The sequence below is a fragment of the Dermacentor albipictus genome, unplaced genomic scaffold (genome assembly GCF_038994185.2).
Source record: "Dermacentor albipictus isolate Rhodes 1998 colony unplaced genomic scaffold, USDA_Dalb.pri_finalv2 scaffold_42, whole genome shotgun sequence".
Classification (NCBI taxonomy): Eukaryota; Metazoa; Arthropoda; class Arachnida; order Ixodida; family Ixodidae; genus Dermacentor; species Dermacentor albipictus.
In genome coordinates, this window is record NW_027225596.1 from 629,988 (window position 1) to 651,355 (window position 21,368).

Below are 21,368 nucleotides of genomic sequence, written 5' to 3' on the forward strand. Positions count from 1 at the left end.
GCAAAATAGCTATAACATATACAGGCGTGATCATTCCGTTAAGAGAGGTGGCGGTGTCCTTATCGCCATCAAGAAAGCGCTTGCTTCATACCACGTACATAGTGATTCTTCTCTGGAAATAGTGTGGGCCGCCTGTGCAACGGCATCGGTCAGGGTATTGGTTGGCGTCTGCTACTGACCGCCAGATTCTGATCTCTGCTTCATTACTAAACTTCATGCCAGTATTACTTCTGCCATCCAAACATGCCCAGCTGAATTCATTTACCTGGTTGGTGACTTTAACTTCCCGCACTTTGACTGGCAGAATTTGTCAACCTTGTGTCGCACCTCAGCGGAGCTTATCAGACTTACTTTAGACTTCAATTTTTTTCAAGTGATAAATCAACCAACTCGTGGTTCTAACGTTTTAGATGTCTTCTGCAGTGCACCTGAAGCGATTGGCGAAGTTCTGTACTTCGATGGTTTTAGTGACCACAAGCTTATTCATTTAGAGCTTAATGTCCCATTAGCATTTCAAGGTACTACAACCAGGCAAATTCGCGATTATAGTGGAGCCGATTATAAAGAAATTAATAATAGGCTTAATGACTTTTTCATTCAAACATTCTTTCCCTTATTTTCGGATAGGTCTGTTGAACACAACTGGGTGCTTTTTAAGAACATGATAAATAATCTAGTATACAAAAATGTTCCCTTGGGGCTTTCTATCTCAAACGACAAATCTAAACCATGGTTTACAAAAGCTCTCTGATCGTCATCGAAATCAAAAGAAACGTCTCTACAAAAGGGCCAAACTCTTGTCCACACCATCGGCTTGGGAAAAATACAGTGTATGGTTAAAATCTTATTGCTCTGCTGTTCGCGTTTCTAAGGATAAATATTTTTTCTCACGAACTCCCCTCTCTTTTAATATCCAATCCCAAAAAGCTTTGGCGTGTGATATCTCCCGACAGTGCTAGCTAATCATATTTTACTGACCAATGATGACCATCTGCCACTCTCTGATAGTGAATGCCCTCATGCATTTCACAGGTATTTTGCATCAGTATTCACAAGGGAGGATCATTCCAACATACCCATTGTACCTGATCATGATTGGCAATATATGGCCCCTATTATATATATTGTCACCGTTGAAGGTATCGTTCAACTCATTGATAACCTAAAGATTTCTACAAGTGCTGATGTTGACAACATTAACTCTAAAATATTAAAAAGCACTGCATCAATTTCCAGCCCAATTCTTTGCCCCCTTTTCCAACAATCACTATCATCTGGCTTGCTCCCTACCGACTGGAAAATTGCCAAGATCGTCCTTGTGTTTAAAAGCGGAAACAGAAATTCACCCGAAAACTACCGTCCAATTTCACTGACATGCATTTGCTGTGAATTACTCGAACACATTATCGCTTCTCACATTTACAGTCACCTCGAACATAATTCCTTCCTTTTTCCTGAACAGCATGGCTTACGAAAAGGATTTTCTTTTGATACTCAACTGCTAGAATTCACGACTGATTTGCATTTTAAAGTGGACGCTAACCTACAAACTGACTGCATCTTTTTAGATTTTGCTAAAGCTTTCGACCGCGTTGCACATTCCCGTTTGTTTTCAAAATTATCTGCTATTTGCCTAGATTCTTTTACGCTGTCATGGATTCGTAATTTTCTTTCTTTCCACCAACAGTTTACAACAGTTAGCAATTTTACTTCATCACTCTGTGACGTAACTTCAGGTGCACCTAAAGGCAGCGTTCTTGGCCCTTTATTGTTTCTCATATACATTAACGACCTGCCCGCTAACATATCTTCTCGTCTACGGCTCTTTGCTGATGACTGCATCATTTACCGCTCCATTAATTCCATAGTTGATCATCTCGCCCTCCCAAGTGACCTTAACCTAATTTCCAGATGGTGTAATAAATGGAAAATGTCACTTGACTCGAATAAATGCAAGGTTATCTCTTTCAGCCGCAAGCGTACCAATTCTAACTCCTCGTATCTCATAGATAGCATGGTATTGTCTCAGGCCTCATCATACAAGTATTTAGGTATTCACCTCATGCATAATCTTTCATGGGCCATGCATGTCAACACGATTTGTGCGAAAGCTTCAAGGACACTGGGAACCTGCGGAATTCTCCAAACAGTGCTCGAAAACTGGCCTACCTTACACTTGTGCGGCCACAGCTAGGATATGCAGCATCCATATGGTCCCCATATCAAAACTACTTAATAAGCTTGCTAGAATCCATACAAAATAGAGCAGCTCGCTTCATTACACGTAAGAACAGTCCCCTTTCGAGCGTAACATAGATAAAACTTGATATCTCTCTTGAGCCATTACATATTCATCGTTCAATCGCTCTTTTATGCCTATTTCATAAATATCGCCACTGCACCAGGCCATCTGCATTACCTCTAGAAGCGCCGTCACGCATTTCGAGCTGTTTATAATCAGTACAGCATCAAGCGCATATACGGTAGAACACAAGCCTTCAATTCATCAGCCCTTCCACGTGACACCGTTCTTTGGAATGATCTTCCCGATAATATTGCATCCATATGCAACCATCAATCATTCCATGATCAGCTGCGCGAATACTTTCAAGTGACATCGTGACGTTAAACCTTCTCTTGTATAAAATATCACACTTTTTGGCTATTGTGTTTTTGTAAACCCCTGCTTCATTATCTTTTTTTTCTTGAGTCATGTGTCAGACATTTGTGCTGTATTTGTATACTTCAATTATTTTTTGTACTTTGCTCTTATGTTTGTTGCTGCTTTTCAGTACTAGGCCTGTGCAACGTTTTCCCTTTACCTTTTTTTGACCTGCATATTTTGCATTTCTTATAATATCCTTGTTCGTTCCCCTTACTCAATGACCCCTAGGCCCTGTAAGGTATAGCGAAAAAATAAATAAATGGGCGTGCTTTTTTATTGTAGTTATTTATTTATTTGAGGGCGGAGGAAGGTTGTGCCGGATGCCCGCCAGGGCCGAACTCGGGCTTGAAGACATGGGCCTGGGTTGGGCCAGGGCCTGTTAAGGGCCTCCGTCGGACTTCCAGTATACGCAAGGGTTCTGCATAGATTGAAGGCATTATGTGCGAAGCGAAAGTCACATTATGAAGACTGTACGAGAAGGATGTAAGAGAGAACAGAGCGCCGACACCCCCCCCCCCCCCCCTCCCAGCAGTTCCTTTTTCTTTTCAGAAGACATCGCTATACAGGGTGTCCCAGCTAACTTCAGCCAGAGTTTAAAATATGCGAACGCTACGTAGCTGGACAGAAATGTTGTTCGCCGTCGCTTGGAGATACTCAAATATTTTTCTTTTCATTCCATTTATTTAGCTAATTTTTTAAAAATAATTAATGAATTTCGCAAATACTATAGTTATAGGAAAAGTATCAATGATAAATATGTAGAGCGACATGAAAAACTCCCGATACAGCTTTCCGTTGCTCAAAACGTGCTACGTAGAAGTGTTTTTCCGAGCGTGAAAGAAGCCCGCGAATACATGCAAAGTGCCTCGAGCGGCCAGTCGCGCGGCAATTGTGCGTGCAATAAGTGCAATATGTGCCATAAGATAATGACTTAAAAGCATAATTAGTGAATTTACGGTAATTAATAGATGACGTTGTTCAATTTTTTGTGCGAGCAGTGTCCCCCTCTTCGAGTAAACCAGTGGACAAGAATTGTGCTATATGCCACTGGCAATTGAAAAATAATTTTTGAAAGTGTTCGCTGTAACACCCTGTATATTGCTCGAGAACGTTGCCTCGTGCGTCGAATAAACATAAACACCATGCCCATCATCTTTTTCCGATGATGCTGGGGCAAAATAATTAAATGCCGTGTATAACGAATGAAAATTGGGAGAAAGTGACTATTCAGTAACTCTTTTCAGAGCGCACAAGCAACCTGCACAGCGCAAGTTTTTGGTACACGTCACCAAAAAGCGGCCCTCATTTTTTTCCCGATATGCGAAATATGTGTTTTTTCTTTCGCTCCTGCCGCGAAGCATTAATTTGTGCAATGAGTCACGCATCCCCACAAAAGGGAAAGGTGATAAGAAGAACATAAAATCCTTCCGACCAATTACGATAACATCAGTTCTATATAGGCTGGGGATGCAGGCGGTGAAATTATGAAGCTCTTATTTAAAAACAGCCTGAAAATGAAATCGTTAAGGTCTGACGTGACACTTGCCTTTAGAAAAGAATTCAAGTCAGTGTTCTATTGGCATTAAATGTCAACGCACGTTCAACCAAGGTCATTTTCACGAGCATGTCTACGATAAGTTGGGATCATACATTTAAATTTGACAGCTATACCTGTAAGAGGTTTGATTAGATTTTTGATGGTGATAAGATACTGAGACTGCAATGCTATGTAGGCTATCTATGGACAGAGATTAAATAGTTCCGGCATTTTATAATTCAATGATTTCATGCCGTAAGGTACACCAGCCGTTGTGCGGTGCTCATTAGAGAGTTTTGGTGCGTCTGGTATTCTTGCAAACGCGGGCGGTTTGCCGGATGAGCGGGGGCGTAAACGAGAGCGGCGAGATTAGTGGCGCCAGCTGGGGGTGCAGAGCTCAACCACATAAACACAGAGCCAATTACTACATTCTTCTTAGCTACGGGGGTAAATTTTCTACAACGGCGTAATCATGTTCACAATTACGCCACTGACGAAAATTTGCACTTGCAGCGAAGCGGAATACAGTAGGTTACTGCAGTTTTAGCTCTGTGTTTGTCTGGTTGAGTTCTACGCCACCAGGCGGCGGCACCGCTCCGGCCGCTCACATTTACGCCACCTACAAACCACCGCCGTTTGCCGGAATAGCGGACACGCTAAATGTCTCTACTACTTTCCGAATGCGTATACAGCGGTTCCAAAAAACTGGCCTTGATGCAAGTTGCGCAAACGAACATTTGTCACGGCGGGAACTGCCCAGCGTAAGGCCAGTCAGGCGTTCTCCGCCACGCGAGCGTGTATGGCGAATCCCGCGCGTCGTCTGCTACAGGGCGCCCCGAGAATTGCATAGAGCAGGCTTTGGCGGAGGCTTTACACGCGATGGCTTCCACTTTAATGGAAGGGTAGGAGCCGAGATCGGCAGGCGCCTGGCAGGTCGGGCAGTAGGTTTTTTAGGGGGTCCACTGCGCTTCAGGGCGTAGGGGTAGATAGAAACAGTGTAGAAAGTGCAACAATAGAGGCTGGCGCCAATAAAATGGCCACTAGGAGGTCCAGGAAGAAAACTACAAAAAAATAAATTTAACACCAGGATGAGGTACATAAACATGCAAGGCGGTAGAAAGAGAGTGAAGTGGTTAGAAATGCAACAGCAGTTAAAGGACGAAGTAGGTGTATACGCGCTATGCGAAACACATCTCAGGGATCTAGATGACCCACCGTTTATTGAAGGCTACGTCTGGGAAGGGAGCAATAGAACAACAATGGAGAGGAAGGGAGGACGGGTAGGTATGCTGATACATCAAGATAGATAGAATAAACTTTAATGTCCAACGGAAAGGGTGATCTACCCCCCCCCCCCCCCCCCCCGACACGCAGGTCAGGGGGCGAGTGCCGCCGCCTCAGATTCAGGCTGGGAGGTCTTGGGTCCCAGCAGCCTCTTCAGCCAGTTGGACGAGCCGGAGCTGGAGCTCAGAGTCCGAGCTCTTTCGGACGTCCCTTTGGACCATCACGTTGCGTTTCCTTACACTGTCGTCAATGTTGCGAACAATTCTATGTGCCTTTCACTTCTAAAGTTCGGACCATACAGCCACGTTCTACCGCAAGACATAGCCTTAGGCACGCTGGAATCTTGCCAGGACTATAATCTATCGGCCTTGACTACTGAGACAACGTCGTCTCACAGTGAATCTTCACTTACTCAACCAGCCGCCTTACCCGATTTCCCAAACATGATTTCTTTTGATCTTCCGCCTCAGCACGCCGACCAGTTACATCGCTTGCTCGCCTCGTTCAGCGACATTTCTGACTTAAATGGTTACTTTTTAGGCCAGACTGCCATTGCAAAACACATAATTGACACTGGCGACGCTCATCCGATTCACCAGGGATCATACTGCGTGCCGTTGGATGAGCGACAAGCGATTGAAACGGAAGTCGAAAAGATATTTTCTCCAGGAATCATCGCGCCATCCTACCGCTCGTGGGCGTCCCCTGGGACGGTATCTTGTAGCGATGCCTTTTCCCATTCTATGCTTTTTTCCGGCTTTTCGCGCTTGGCCAACGGGATCAGGCGGCCCTGTGTGGTGGATGATAAGAATAGCATAGAATAAGCCATAAGGCATCGCTACAAAATAGCGGCCCTGCAGTCCTAGATTAAAGGAAAGACCATTGGGGGTGAGCTCCACCACTGGAAAAGCTGGCGCTGCCGTCGGCGCGACGTAGCATGGGGATAAAGTGTACACTGTGGCTGCGTCGGCTGTTTCGTAAGCGCCGAAGCGAGCTGCAAATGAAAGTCTAAAGTCCCACCTGCGCTGCGGTTCTGATTAAATGGGGAGGTTTTCGCGCTTCGTGTGTCTGCTTAACAACGCTTGAAAGCACTATAATAGGTAGTGGCTGCCTTTCAATGCATAAAACTACTCAGTGCCGCAGTGCCGGACGTACGGAACGAAGCCCGGTATCAGCCTTCACACGAACCTGCAGGACAAGAAGCTCCACGAAGCTTCGATTACGAAACTTAGAACCGGCAAGCAGCCATCTGCTACAACTCGGATGTGCTGCAAGTACTTCCGAGAGGAAGATTTCTATTACGACGTCGGGGCTGCGATGTTCGCGGTGAGTGGCAAAAAACGCGCACCGAGACTTTCACTCACGCGCGCTGCCCGGCTATGTCATGAAGCTTTGGTCTATGAAATTGTTGATGCCAGACACTGGCAAGTTCCCTGGAATGGAAAGGGAATGGTAAGAAGCGCATTGAATAAAAGGCATGGTATATGCTCATCTTTGTGTTAGCACCAAACAATGAATGCATATTGGATTAAGAAAAAGAAGCACCGGGAAATTGCTCGCTGTGAAGACCGATAAACATACACTGCGACGCAAGTTGAGAAATAATTATGTTGAAACGTCCAATAATTGAGAAGAAAAAAAAGATTGAATCGTCGCGACGGAACATCACAAGTCACCGTATGCGTCGAAGACCCTAGTTACAACGAAATCATTTTCGAACAGCTCTGATAGTCCACGCAACGACAGTTTCTTGCGTACTGTCAAATGCTCATATGCTGCGGTATAAAGCTCACGGCACGAAGCGAAACATCGTGCCCCGACATGGATGTAGACGCGCAGACGGTCGCTACGAACCCTTGCGATCGCTGCATTGTGGCTTAATTCTTTATGCCCAATTTGGTTATACAGACAGCCCACTATAAGAACTTATTTCACATAGTTCATTTTTAGCGGTTGCGGATCTTTCACACAAGAAGCCGGTTCGGGGGGCTCCATTGCGAGAGAGAGAGAGAAACAACTTTACTGGTCCATTATGAAATGAAACGCGTTAAGCGTCTGATGGGGTGGCTCCCTCTTCGCGGGCTCCATATGCTTCCAGGGCCGCCTGGCCCCTGTGGATCAGTCGGAGCTGGTCTTCCAGGGCGGGGCTGGACAGCATGATCTCCCATCGCTCGGAAAGAGTGGGGATAGCAGGGGGGTTAGTTATAGTTATAGGTGGGGCGTGGTCTATGGAAAAATTGCACTCTCCTATGACGTGCCGAAGGGTGCCTAATGCATTGCAGTGAGGACATGTGTTCTTATATCTCTCTGGGTACATTTTGTTCTGGAGGCAGGGGTGCGGAAAGGATCCTGCCTGGATTTGCCTGTATGTTGTTTGTTCGGCTCTGGTCAAGGAGTGGTGGGGGTGCGGGAAGGTCTTCCTGCCATCCCTGTAATATTTGACTATATCTCTGTAATTTGTGATGGGTTGCCATCCCCTTGCCTCCTCCTCGTTGGCCCGGGAGTTTAGCGCTCGGGCCTGTTGATGAGCATATTCATTGCCCTCAACTGAGGAGTGAGCCGGGACCCAAACTATTTCGATCGCTTGTTTAGGAGGCGTAGCTTTACCAAGGATTTTTAGTGCCACAAGGGACACCCAGCCAGATCTGTAGTTCTTGTATGCAGCTTGTGAGTCCGTGACGATCTTGGCGACGTTTGGTTGCAGGAGTGCGAGAGCTATCGCTGCTTCTTCTGCTTCGTCCGAAGACGGAGTGTAGATTGATGCGCAGGTGACCAGCTTTTCTAGCCCGGTGACCACGACTGTTGCCCTCGTAGAGTGTTTCGATAGAGAAGCGTCTGTATATAAAACAGTGTCGTCTTCCTCCAGGGTCCTGGAGATGGCTCTTGCCCGGGCGTCACGTCGTCCGGCATGCCTTGTGGGATTCATGTTGCGTGGTAGTGGTTTACATTCCAACTTCTCACTCAACTTTTCGGGTAAATGGTCGTGGCGGGTGTAGTGCAATTCTTGCCATCCTAGCTTGCGGAGGACGCTTCTGCCCGCCTTGGTCTGGCTAAGGCGTACCCTTTGATTGGATAGGTGGGCTTCTACGAGCTCGGCTACTGTGTTGTGGACTCCCATTTGATGTAATTTTGTCGTGGATGAATTTATGGGAATACCCAGGGCCTGCTTCGTGGCTTTCCTGATTATTGCGTCAAGTTGTAAGACGTCCTTCTTGAGGAGCTGCAGGTACGGCGCTGCATAGACGATTCGTGAGATAACAAAGGCCTTAACGAGACGCAAGGTGTCCGATTCCTTGAGACCCCTCCGCCTGTTGGCCACTCGTCTGATCATGTTCAAGATTTGGTCTGACGTGAGCTTGATTTTTCTAATCATGGCTGTTGCCTTGCCGTCTGCCGGGATCAAGAGGCCCAGGATCCTGAGTTGAGGCACCGGGAGGATCCGGTTCCCTTCCAAAGTGATTTCTATGTTTTCTGCTTGTGTCCTTGATGCACGTGGTCTGACAATGGTCAGCTCCGATTTTTGAGGCGAACAGCAAAGGCCACATGTCTTCACATAGCTGTTGATCGTGTCAGCCGCTTTTTGGAGCGTGTTTTCCATTCAGCCATCCGACCCTGCCCTCGCAGTCCAGAGGGTGATGTCGTCGGCATATAATGCGTGGCCCAGACCATCTATTGATTCGAGAAGCTTAGGCAACGGCAGGAGAGCCATGTTAAATAGGAGGGGGGAAAGGACCGAACCTTGCGGCGTTCCTCGATCCCCCAGGGAGATCGGTTGGGATGTCTCCTCTCCTATTCTGATCCTTGCCGTTCGGTTACGAAGAAAGCCTCGGATGTAGTTGTAAGTTTTCACTCCACAACCCGTGTTGCGCAGGTTGCGGAGGACACTTTCATGTGTGACGTTATCAAAGGCACCTGTGAGGTCTAGCGCCAGTATCGCTCGCGGCGCCTGCTTCGTTGCTCGCTTAATTACCAGTTCGTTGAGTTGTACGAGAACATCCTGGGTGCACAGGTGTTGCCTAAAGCCATACATTGTCTCTGGCATCTGATCGGTGGCATCAAGATGTCGCTGCAACCTCTTAAGTACCATGCGTTCCATGACCTTCCCCACGCAGGACGTGAGGGATATCGGTCGCATGTTGTCGATGTGAGGTGTCTTCCCAGGCTTGGGTATGAAGCGGACTTCTGCCTCTTTCCATTCGTGTGGAAGTTTGCCAGACTCCCAGACCCGATTCATATACTCGAGCAGCTGTCTGCGGGCCTTGTGCTCGAGGTTGTTAAGTAATTTGTAGGTAATGGTATCGGGTCCCGGCGCGCTGCCCCTGTTGCTCTCGGAGATTGCCGAGATCAACTCGGTGTCAGTGAATGGCTTGTCTAACGCTTCATTGGTAGGTCCTGCGTAGTCGGGAAGTGCGATATCACCCTTCTCCGTTTTCAGGTACTTGGCCTTCAGGTCGTTGATGAGTTTGTCGGCACCCGCAGTATAGTTGTTGAGGGTGCGCGTGAGGCTTCGATGTGTGGCACTCTTGCTGCCGAGAGGATCGATCAGGTGACGAAGGAGGCACCACGTCTTCCTGGTAGAAAGGGTGCCCTGCAGTCCATCACACACGCTCAGCCAGTTCTCTCTGCACAGCTTGGACGCGTATTCAGCTGCTTGCTTGTTGAGATCATGGATGCGTTTGCGAAGTTTCTTGTTGTGTCGTTGTTTCTTCCAGCGTCTGGTGAGGCTGTGTCGTGCTTCCCAAAGGTGGGCAAGCTTTGCGTCCACACAGGGTGTCTGCAATGTGGTCGCAATTTTCTGGGTGTATTTTTCTACCAGATCGAGTTGTTCCTTAGCCCATTCCCCATACGGTTTGGTGCTGTTCGTGTCCTCGTCTTCATCGGCTGCTTGCCTTTTTCGAAGTTTGTCCCAGTCAGTTATCTTTGTTGTTCCCATTCGGGCCTTGAACGCGGGCCCCCTGATCGTAATATTGAGGATATCGTGGTCCGACCCCAGGTTCGCGCCTGTGTTCTGCCACGACACGTCCAAGGTTCCACTCAGCAGGGTAAGGTCCGGAGTGGTGTCCCGGGTCGTACTTGTGCCCATGCGGGTGGGAGTGTCTGGGTCGTTGAGTAGGGCTAATGTGTGCTGATCCATGAGGTTCGCCAGCACCCTGCCTCTCTTGGAGCAAAATTTGTAGCCCCATATTGTGTGAGGCGCATTGAAATCTCCTAATATCAATAAGGGTCGGCTGCCGGCCTCTCTCTTGCTGTCGAGTAATGTGCCCTCTATGTCGAGGTTCTTCTTGGAGGGCCGACAGTATGCGTTGAGTATAAAGATGTTGTCTTTGCTTCCTATGCCTCTGCTGTGAATTTCCAAGAGAACGTGTTCACACCCTCTTTGGCTGGTAATGTGCTGCGTTGCAGCTATGTTGCTTCGGACTAGGATGGCTGTGCTTTTCTCACTGGGATCGGTGTATGTGACGTACCCCGCGAGTTTTGGTCGCGAGTTCGTTTCTTGAATAGCAAGGATATCCGGTTTGTGTTCCGCATTATCTATGTATTGCTGTAATTCGCCTATTTTGTCCTTAATTCCTCGACAGTTCCATTGGGCTAAGATCGTTGTATCTTCCTTCCTATTTTTACGCCTGGCCGCCATCTTGGCTCAGGTTGGTAGTAGTGAGACTATTCGCCATGCACGGTTTTCCATACGGGGCTCCCTTTTTAGCTTTTTGAGTGGTTAATATGAGCTGGTTGATATTAGCTTCTAGCGCGTCGAACTTGGCCATCTTAGACGTTATCAAGCCGATTTGGCTGGCAAGCTGTGTGACCATCTTGGTGAGGGCTTCAACGGGCTTGGCCCACGCCGGTTCCTCAGATGGACGCGATTCAATTTTCTCTGCCTCCATTGCTGTTACCGGGGACTCCGGTTGAGCGTCCCTCTTAGCAATTTTGCGTTTTGTGACATCCTCGCTGCTTTTCAATTTTTCTAATGCCTCCATGCGCGCAAGAAGCGCGCTGATTTGCTCATTTTGCTTAACTACAAGCGCTTTGAGTTGCATGCATTCCTCACAATCTTTCTTGGGGGTCTGGGGAAGGGGAGGGAAATCATTTTTGCTAAGAGCGATAGGAGATCTAACTGCCCAGCCCACCTGTTTAGCGGCGTTCCTCGACGGTGTCTGGCTCCGGGTCTTCGACCTTGAGCGCGACTCCCGGCGGCGCCCGCTGCAGCTGCTGCTGGCCACGTCACCCGGCGACGACGCTCTCGAGCCCGGCTTTGAGGCGCAGCTGCTGCTTCGCCCTCGTCCGCCTTCACGGGAAAGAGAGTGATTCCGGTACCCTGACGTAGCTGCTCCCTCCCGACGTGGCGGTTTGGAGGATTCTGCGGGCGTGTAGTTGGTATCTTTCCGCTCCCACCGGCGTTTCCGTACCACGTACGGGATCTTGAAGCGAGCTCTGCACACCTTGTCTGCGGTCAAATGTTCTCCTCCACAGAGGTCACACTTGGGGGTACACTTGTGCTGTTCATCGGGATTTCGAGCACCACATCCCCGCCAGATCCGGTCTGTTGGATTAGGGCAAACATCCATGCGGTGGCCCAGGCGACCGCACTGATAGCAGATATCTATCTGTTTTCTGTATAATGAGCATTTGGCGAGCAGGCCCCCGTAACGAACGTAGTTCGGCACTTTAGGTCCATTGAAGGCGATCACCACAGACGTCGTGTTAGCGATGCGGTTGGCCTCTACAGCAGTGGGATTATATTCGTTCACTGTACGTATTCGGTAGAATGATAGCGTCTGTAAACCATTCTGTGTTATCTGTTTGCCTAAGGTTATTATTTTGGCAGTAAAAAATTTCCACTGTTTCTAGAGCACTTACAGGAATGTCCTGGAGGGCGTCCGCGTGGTGTTTTTATTGAGCGCCGGAAGCCAAAGTTATTCTACGCAAGCGAGGCGCTACCGACAGATGGCGACTCCGTAAGTCCTCTCCCCCAGTACCTGGCATTCCTTTGTGTACTACGTGAACAAGATAACTAAAAAAAATGTTTACCAGAGCTCTCCCACGCATCAATGACACACTCGACTGCCTTCAAGGTCCGAACTATTTTTCTTCCCTCGATTTGACATTCCTTACGGCTGCTGGCAGATTGCTGTAGACGACATGGGCCACGAGAAGACGGCCTTTCTGACACCGTACGGCCTATACCAGTTCAATGTGATGCGTTTCAGCATGTGTAATGCCCTAGCGACGTTCGAACGCATTTATGATGGACGCACTTCTGCATGGACTCAGGCGGTTCATCTGTCGTTGTTGCTAGAATGACGTCATCTTTTTGGCTCTTACGTTTGCGGCATACCTCCAGCGTCTTTCATTAGTTAATTCAATATTTCGAAATGCCGACCTCCCGCTTAATTCGTCTAAGTGTCACTTCTCTCACCCCCAAATCGCTATCTTTGGCCATCTTGTTGACTCCTCCGGTGTGCGCCCAGACCGAGGCAAAGTTCGGGCTGTGCAAAATTTTCCCGTGCCGACGAGCGCCAATGACCAACGGACCTTTGTGGGCCTGTGTTCGTGCTTCCGTCGCTTCGTGCACAGTTTTGCAGCAGTCGCCGCCCGACGTATCTTCCTGCACTTCTGAAAGCCGATGCTTCATTTTTCTGGGCCCCCGAACAAGCATCCACCTGCTCGAAACTTATCTCTCTGTTGATATTTCCATCTATTTAGGCGCGCTTCGACCCGTCAGCTCCTAGTGAAGTCCGCAGTGACGCCAGTGAACATGGAATCGCCGCAATTTTGTCTCAGAGTCAGCGAGGGCATGGCCGTGTGATTACATACGGAATTCGTTAGGCTTCTGCAGCCGAGCGGAATTATTCCATAACCGAGCGGGAGTGCCTTGCGCTTGTCTGGGCAGTCGCGAAAGGTCGCCCTTACTTGTACGGTTGGGCATTTAGTCACTACAGACTACCACGAACTGTGCTGGTTTTCTCCCTTCTGGACCCGTAAAGGACACCTCGGTCGCTGGCCGTTGCGACTTCAGGAACACCCGTGCACCATGGCTATACAAGTCCGATCGTTCATACCAAGATGGCGACTGTCCGTCACGTCATTCCGTCGATCCTTCGGATATTTCTGCGACCGACTGCTGCTGCCCCTGTTCTCTCGCTGTCTGTTTAAGGCTGTTTCACATGCTGCGACTGGAACGACGAAAATCGGCGCAGTCGTACGCGTCGCAATGCGATTTTTAGAGGGCCCATTTCACATGATTTCTATTTGAACAATGCGATTGGTGCGACGCCCAAGGTTGCTTACTGCCAGATTTTGTGGCACACGCTGCATAATTCTTTTATTGCAATGAATAAGATGGTTACATGATAATGTTGTCGACTTTTATTTGCTAGGAGCAAGAAATATGCGTGTTTTATGATTCTAAAACGTGTTGAAGTGAAGATTTGTTTTGGAGTGCGCAATGGCGGTTTCTGAAGTTCAGTGCGGCATGGCGCACGTAAACAGCTGATCGTAGCTGGTTCATCATGCATGGTTCAGCGCTGTGTGCGGTCTCATCTGCCTTCTGCGACCGTTTCGTTCTGCCTGCGCTTCAACAATCTACAAGATGACCTATCGACAAGTTCATCGACAAGTTCTATCCACACCACATATGCAGTATTCGGAATTCGGCTGCCACGAAGTCTCTGTGACAGCCCAAGATCCTCGCGCTACCCGTGATCGGCGTCAGCTTCTGGATAAGTCATGTGTGTATATTGCTCGTGATTGCGCATATGCGGTGCCTGCTCCTAGCCATATTCTTGCGCCAAACGCAACGACAAGCACCAACCCGAAAGCCCGCGCGTGCCCCTGAACGAAGCCGCAAATGGTCTGTGTGATTACTGGACGTGGAATGAAAACTGTGTTGTGAAATTCAACCCTAGCGCTAGCCTGGTTCATCTATCGCCTTGCGTGTGCTTTGAATATATATATTGTTGCGTGCGAAGGAGACCGTTTGTAACCCTTACGGATGAAGGGGACCGTTTACTTTAAGTCGCGAAGGTGAGCGCAACAGCGGTCAGCTGGTTTATCAACTGAGCGTCGTCCTCTTCTTCCTTCCTCCACTCGGGACCGCAAGCACGTTCACTGGTCTTCGTTTTCTTCATGCGTAACATTCCTCTCGTCGCAGACGAAGCCCGCCGGGCGAGTCAATCCATGTGTCTTGACGTGCACAATTTCAAGCGGGCGACATGGACCACTTGTGTCTTGGCAGCTCTTCTACCACTCGCCGTGACGCGAGCTATGTAATACGTGACTTCCGTGAGTCTGTTAATAATCACAAACGGTCCATCGTAGGTGGCCAAAAGCTTTTGGCATAACCCGCGTTTCCGTACTGGAGTCCACAGCCAGACTAAATCACCAGGGCGATAGGTTACCGGACGGTGGCGAATGTCGTAGCGTGCTTTTGATCTGTCCTGCGATGCCAAAGTGCGCAAACGAGCAATACGACGAGCTTCTTCGGCGAGGCAGAGAGTCTCGGCGACAGTGGGATTTTCGTGACTGCAGAAGGGGAAAACAGTGTCGATTGTGTACCGGGGTGGCCGAGCGTACAGCAGGAAGAAAGGGCTATAGCCGGTGGTCTCGTGCTTGGCGGTGTTGAACGCGTACGTGATAAAAGGCAGTACGTCATCCCAGTTCTTGTGGTCGGATGAAACATACATAGATAGCATGTTTACAATTGTTCGGTTGGTGCGCTCCGTAAGCCCATTCGTTTGTGGATGGTATGGTGTCGAGTGACGCAAGTGGGAATCACACAAACGAAGCAGCTCCTCTACGACGTCTGCTGTGAATTGTCGTCCACGGTCGCTGACGATCACGCGAGGCGGACCATGTCGCAGGATCACATATTGCAGCAGGAATGTTGAAACGTCAGTGGCAGTCGCGGAGGGCACGGCCGCCGTCTCGCAGTAGCGTGTGAGGTAGTCGACGCAAACAACTATCCAACGGTTTCCCTTGGCTGATTTTGAAAATGGGCCTACGAAGTCAATGCCCACTTGTTGGAAAGGCGTGCTTGGAGGCGGGATCGGCTGCACAAGACCTGCTGGAGCAGTAGATGGCCGTTTGTGGCGCTGACACTGCATGCAGCTGGCCACATACGTCTCAACAGATTGTCGCATTCCAGGCCAATAAAAGCGTTCCTGAATCCGGTAGAGCGTCCTCGCCGAACCTACATGGCCAGACGTAGGGTCGTCGTGCATAGCACTCAGAATCGCTGTGCGAAGGCTCTCCGGCACCACTAGGAGAAAACGTGCGCCAGTGCTGGAAAAGTTCTTATAGAGGAGTCCATCACGTACACAGAAATGGTTTGCTGTCGTCGAGGCGGTCGTAGCGGTGAAGAGCGGTGTTAATTTATCGTCTTTTCGCTGTTCGGTTTTGAAGCAGTCGACGTCTGGAAAACGTGGAGACACAGAAGCCACGAGGTGATCGAAGTCATCGGCGTCACAGTCCGTAGTACTAAGTGGCATACGCGAGAGACAGTCCGCATCAGCGTGTCGTCGACCACTCTTATAAGCGACGGTGAAGCTGTATTCTTGCAGTCGGAGCGCCCAGCGCGCAAGGCGGCCACAAGGGTCACGAAGATTCACAAGCCAACAAAATGAGTGGTGGTTGGTGACCACTGTAAAGGGGCGTCCATACAGGTAAGAACGAAACCGCTGAACCGCAAATATTACCGCGAGGCATTCTTGTTCCGTCACAGTGTAATTCTGCTCGGGCCTATTTAATGAGCGGCTTGCATATGCGATCACGTGTTCGCGGTCACCGTAGCGTTGAACTAGGATGGCACCAATACCTATGCCACTGGCATCCGTATGGAGTTCTGTCGGAGCTGAAGGACTGACGTGTTGAAGAACCGGTCGTGACGTCAGCAGGAACTTCAACTGACGAAAAGAAGAGTCGCACTCCGGAGTCCACTCAAAGGGGGTGTCCTTTCGTAGCACGCATGTCAGCGGATACGCAACGTCGGCGAATTTAGGAATAAATCGGCGGAAATAGGAACAAAGCCCCAGAAAACTACGGAGCTCCTTGACACAGCGCGGTGCACTGAACGCTTCAACGGCTGCTGTTTTCTGGGGATCCGGGCGTATGCCATCCTTGTCGACGAAGTGCCCAAGTACAAGGGTTTGGCGGTCTCCGAAGTAGCATTTCTTAGAGTTTAACACTAGACCAGCGTTTCTGATGCAGTTCAGGACAATATCCAGACGCGAGTTGTGTTCGCTGAAGGTGCGGCCAAAGATGACGACGTCTTCGAGGTAGCACATGCAGATGTTCCACTTCAAGCCACGCAATACAGTGTCCATAAATCTCTCGAAAGTTGCCGGAGCGTTGCACTATCCAAATGGCATCACATTAAATTCGAAGAGCCCGTCAGGGGTTACAAATGCGGTCTTCTCCTTGTCGTCAGGATGCATCGGAATTTGCCAATAGCCGGATCGTAAATCTACTGAGGAAAAGTAAGAGGCGGAATGAAGGCAGTCTATTGCGTCATCAATACGTGGGATTGGGTACACGTCCTTTTTTGTTACAGCATTCAAACGACGATAGTCGACGCAAAATCTCCAAGATCCATCTTTTTTTTTTTAACAAGAATCACTGGAGCTGCCCACGGACTTGCTGACTCTTGTACGACTCCCTTTTTCATCATTTGGTGCACTTGTTCGTTGATAATCTGGCGCTCTGATGGTGAAACACGATATGGCTTTTGTCTAATCGGATTTGCCGAACCCGTGTTGATGGTATGGCGCGTTCGAGACGCAGGGATTGCAGGTATATTGTACTTCTGCGCAAAGTCGAATACCGAAACGTGCTTCGAAAGCACACCCACTAACGTTCGGCGTTCACTCGTGCTGAGCAATTTATTTACCATCGACAAAAGGGCCGTTTCCGATTTGTGGCCATCAGGTTCTTCCGGCACATCTGTAAGTTCAGCCACTGATAAGGACGCGTGTTCCCTGGCGAAGGCTAATTTCATGCCATCTGATAGTATAACGGGCTCCTTAGAATAGTTTACGGTCCATAAGCCAGTGCGTCCACCTTTGATCGACACCACACAATGTGGCACCAACACATTCTTCTTCATACAGTTAAAGTGCATCGGTTCTATGGTAGCTTCGAAGCAGTCGGAATCGGCGCCGCAACAGACAACGGGAACGCAAACGGTAGATGATGCAGGTATGACCGTATCACCACAAACACACAGTGTAGTTTCGCGATCTACAGGGTTCTCCAGGAGTCCTGGTGGAATCCTACCACTTAAGAATACTTTTCCTGTGCGGCAGTCGACAGTAGCACCACACTCCCGCAAGAAGTCCATGCCGAGAATAACATCATGGGTCGACCGAGGAATAATTACAAACTCTGTCGTAATAACATGGCCTCCCAAAAATACGTCAGCACTACACACACCAATAGGTCGCAAAGGCTCACCACTCACTCCACAGAACTTTGAATCTTCGTCCCAATTAAACAAAACCTTTCGCCCTAACACGTGTTTAAAAGAGACACTCATGACCGAAATTGTTGCGCCTGTGTCCACCAGAGCCATCACAGGGACATTATCTACAAGCACGCGCACTTTGTTTTTCAGCATCAACACAGGAGGTATTTCTGTCAGTAGCACGTCTCCAGCGACCTCACCTCCATCGGCCGCGCTAGCTAGTTTTCCGGTGACGAAGGGGACGTGGTGCGATGCCGCGGTGAGGGAGAACGGGGAGCACGACGTTGCGGTGGGGGTGTCAAACTCCTGTCAGATGCCGGGGAGCGATTCCGGGAGCTGCTGAGCCAATACTCGTCGCCAGGTGATACGTGTGCTGGCCACGGGGCACCGTGTGACCGTTCGGAGGACCGAGAAAACTCAGAGGGCTGGGCATACCACGTGGTCATACGCTGGTTGCAAAACCGCAATATATGACCCCGGACACCACAGGAATAACACACCGGGAGAGGTCGAAACCTTGGTTGTTCGTCGATGAAGCGGATATTATCATTTTCCCGCGTGTAGTGGGTTGGTTCGTGGCGTGTGTCACGACGATACATCGGGCGTCGAGTAGGCGTGCGTTGAGCGCGTTGGTCATAGCGCGGAGTCGGAGGGCGTGTTGTCATCCTCGACTGTGGGGCTGCGCTGTACTCTACGGCCGCTGCAGTAACCATCGGTTGCCAAGGGGCCGAATGTGGCGTCGTCATAGCCTCACGTGACGTGTACACGCCATGGTGGTCAGCAGTTGAATGCAACTCCTCGCGGCGGGAAAGTTCCTCGCGGACGATCTGTCGGATGGTGGAAGGAAGGTCGAGGCAAGGACTCGTGTCCACACTGGCAATCGTCGTAACGTTTGCCAATCGACCAAACTTCGGCGCAATCCGACGCATCTTGAGCGTTTCAAAAGTCCTGCAGTGCCGAATGACGTCAGACACAGAACTGAGGCTCTCCTTTCCACTTAGAAAATTGTACACATCCTCAGCCACTCCTTTCAGCAAATGTCCGACTTTATCTTCTTCCGACATGCGAGCACTGACCACCTTGCACAACTTTAATACTTCTTCGATATATATTGTGCATGTCTCACCTGGTAGCTGCGCCCGTTGAGAAAGTGTCTGCTCCGCACGCTTCTTTTTGGCGACTGAGTCCCCAAAACACGCCTTTAGCTCGTCAACAAAATGTTCCCACGTCGTAAGCGCGTCCTCGTGGTTCTCATCCCACACGAGGGCGGTATCGGTCAGGGAGAACACCACATTGGTGAGCTGAGCGGTTGCATCCCACCCGTTGCATTTGCTCACTCGTTTGTAGTGGACGAGCCACTCGTCGGCATCTTCCCCCGCTTTGCCTCCGAAGGTGGGTGGAACTCGGTAGTATGGCAGTGGACTGCTAGGCGCTGCCCTCGGAGTGGCTCCTTCTTCTGGCATGTCGAAGATGGTCACGGCTGATGGCGGGAGGCCGGCAAGTCGACGGCTTCGACGAAGCTGCGGCAGTGATGGTTCCGTTGTTGTGAGCGATACCCAGCACCTCCACCACTTTGTTGCGTGCGAAGGAGACCGTTTGTAACCCTTATGGATGAAGGGGACCGTTTACTTTAAGTCGCGAAGGTGAGCGCAAGAGCGGTCAGCTGGTTTATCAACTGAGCGTCGTCCTCTTCTTCCTTCCTCCACTCGGGACCGCAAGCACGTTCACTGGTCTTCGTTTTCTTCATGCGTAACAATATATATATTGTTGCGCCCACAAAAGGCGTTACTTTGAAGCCGGGTAGAGTTAGCAGCGATGGCCTGGATCAGCTGAGCGCCTGGCGAGATTCAGCCAGCCAGCCACACGTCGTCTTCCTCGTTCACCACCCTCCGGTGCTTTTTGTTGAGGCGTGAACCCACTATGCTCCTCAGAGTGTCACATTCGTGAATCCACTACACACCTAAGAGCGTAACATTTCCCTCCGCGCAGACGAAGCCCGCCGGGCAAGTCTAACAGGCTATCGAGAAATAAAGGGCTTTAAACGGGCGACATGCGAAAGTTCAGTCTTTGCTGACCGTCGGCCATTTGATGTGAGACGTGCTATGCGGTAGGTTAATTCGCTGATGCGCTCCGTAATAACATAGGGGCCAACATAGTGGGCCAGCAGTTTTTCACATAGTCCACGTTTCCTGGTTGGTTTCCAGAGCAACACTAAATCACCAGGGTCATATATCACGTGTCGGCGTCGGCGGTCGTAGCTTGCCTTCGAGCGGTCTTGTGAAAGAAGAGTGCGTAAAGAAGCAAGTCGTCGGGCTTCTTCAGCAATACAGACTGTCTCTGATATACAAAGATTATCGTGGCTGGAGAACGGGAAGATAGTGTCTAGTGTATAACGAGGCGGACGCGCGTAAAGAAGAAAGAAGGGGCTGTAACCCGTAACTTCATGCTTTGAGGTGTTAAATGCGTACGTAATGAAAGGTAGCACGCTGTCCCAGTTCTTATGATCTGACTCGACATACATGGACAGCATGTTAGTGAGAGTTCTGTTCGTGCGTTCCGTAAGGCCATTTGTTTGGGGATGATACGGGGTGGAATGTCGAAACCTTGAAGCACATAGACGAAGCATCTCTTCGACCACGTCTGCAGTGAACTGCCGCCCACGATCGCTGATGATGACTCTGGGAGGTCCATGTCGAAGAATGACAAAACGCAGCAGAAAAATGCACACTTCGGTTGCAGTAGCCGATGGTATTGCAGCTGTCTCACAGTAGCGTGTCAAGTGATCGGCACACACGATAATCCAGCGGTTCCCATCGGATGAACGCGGGAAAGGACCGAGGAGGTCGATGCCAACTTGCTCAAAGGGAGTGCTGGGGGGTGGCACTGGATGGAGTTGACCAGGAGGAGCACTCGTCGGACGCTTATAACGTTGACACTCGTTGCAGCTGGACACATACTGGGCGGTCGTCTGGCGCATTTTGGGCCAGTAGAACCTTTCTTGAAGGCGGTAGAGAGTTCGCGCAGAACCCAAATGTCCAGATGTTGGATCGTCATGCATAGCGCGCAAGACGGAGACACGGAGACTCTCCGGGACCACCAGAAGATATCGTGGGCCTGTAGTAGAATAGTTCTTTTTGTAAAGAACCCCATCACGAACACAGAAACGAGTTGATGGTGCTGATTGCCTTGCAGTAATGAACAGTGGTTCTAAAGTTCGGTCTTTTTGTTGCTCGACCTTGAAGGTATTTATATCAGGAAATCCCGGCTCCAGTGATGCAATATAGCAGTCGAAGTTGTCCGCGTCGCAGTCCGTCGTTGGAAGCGGCATGCGCGAGAGGCAGTCAGCGTCGGCGTGTCGGCGGCCGCTTTTATAAGAAACGGTAAAGTTATATTCCTGTAAACGGAGTGTCCAACGCGCAAGCCGG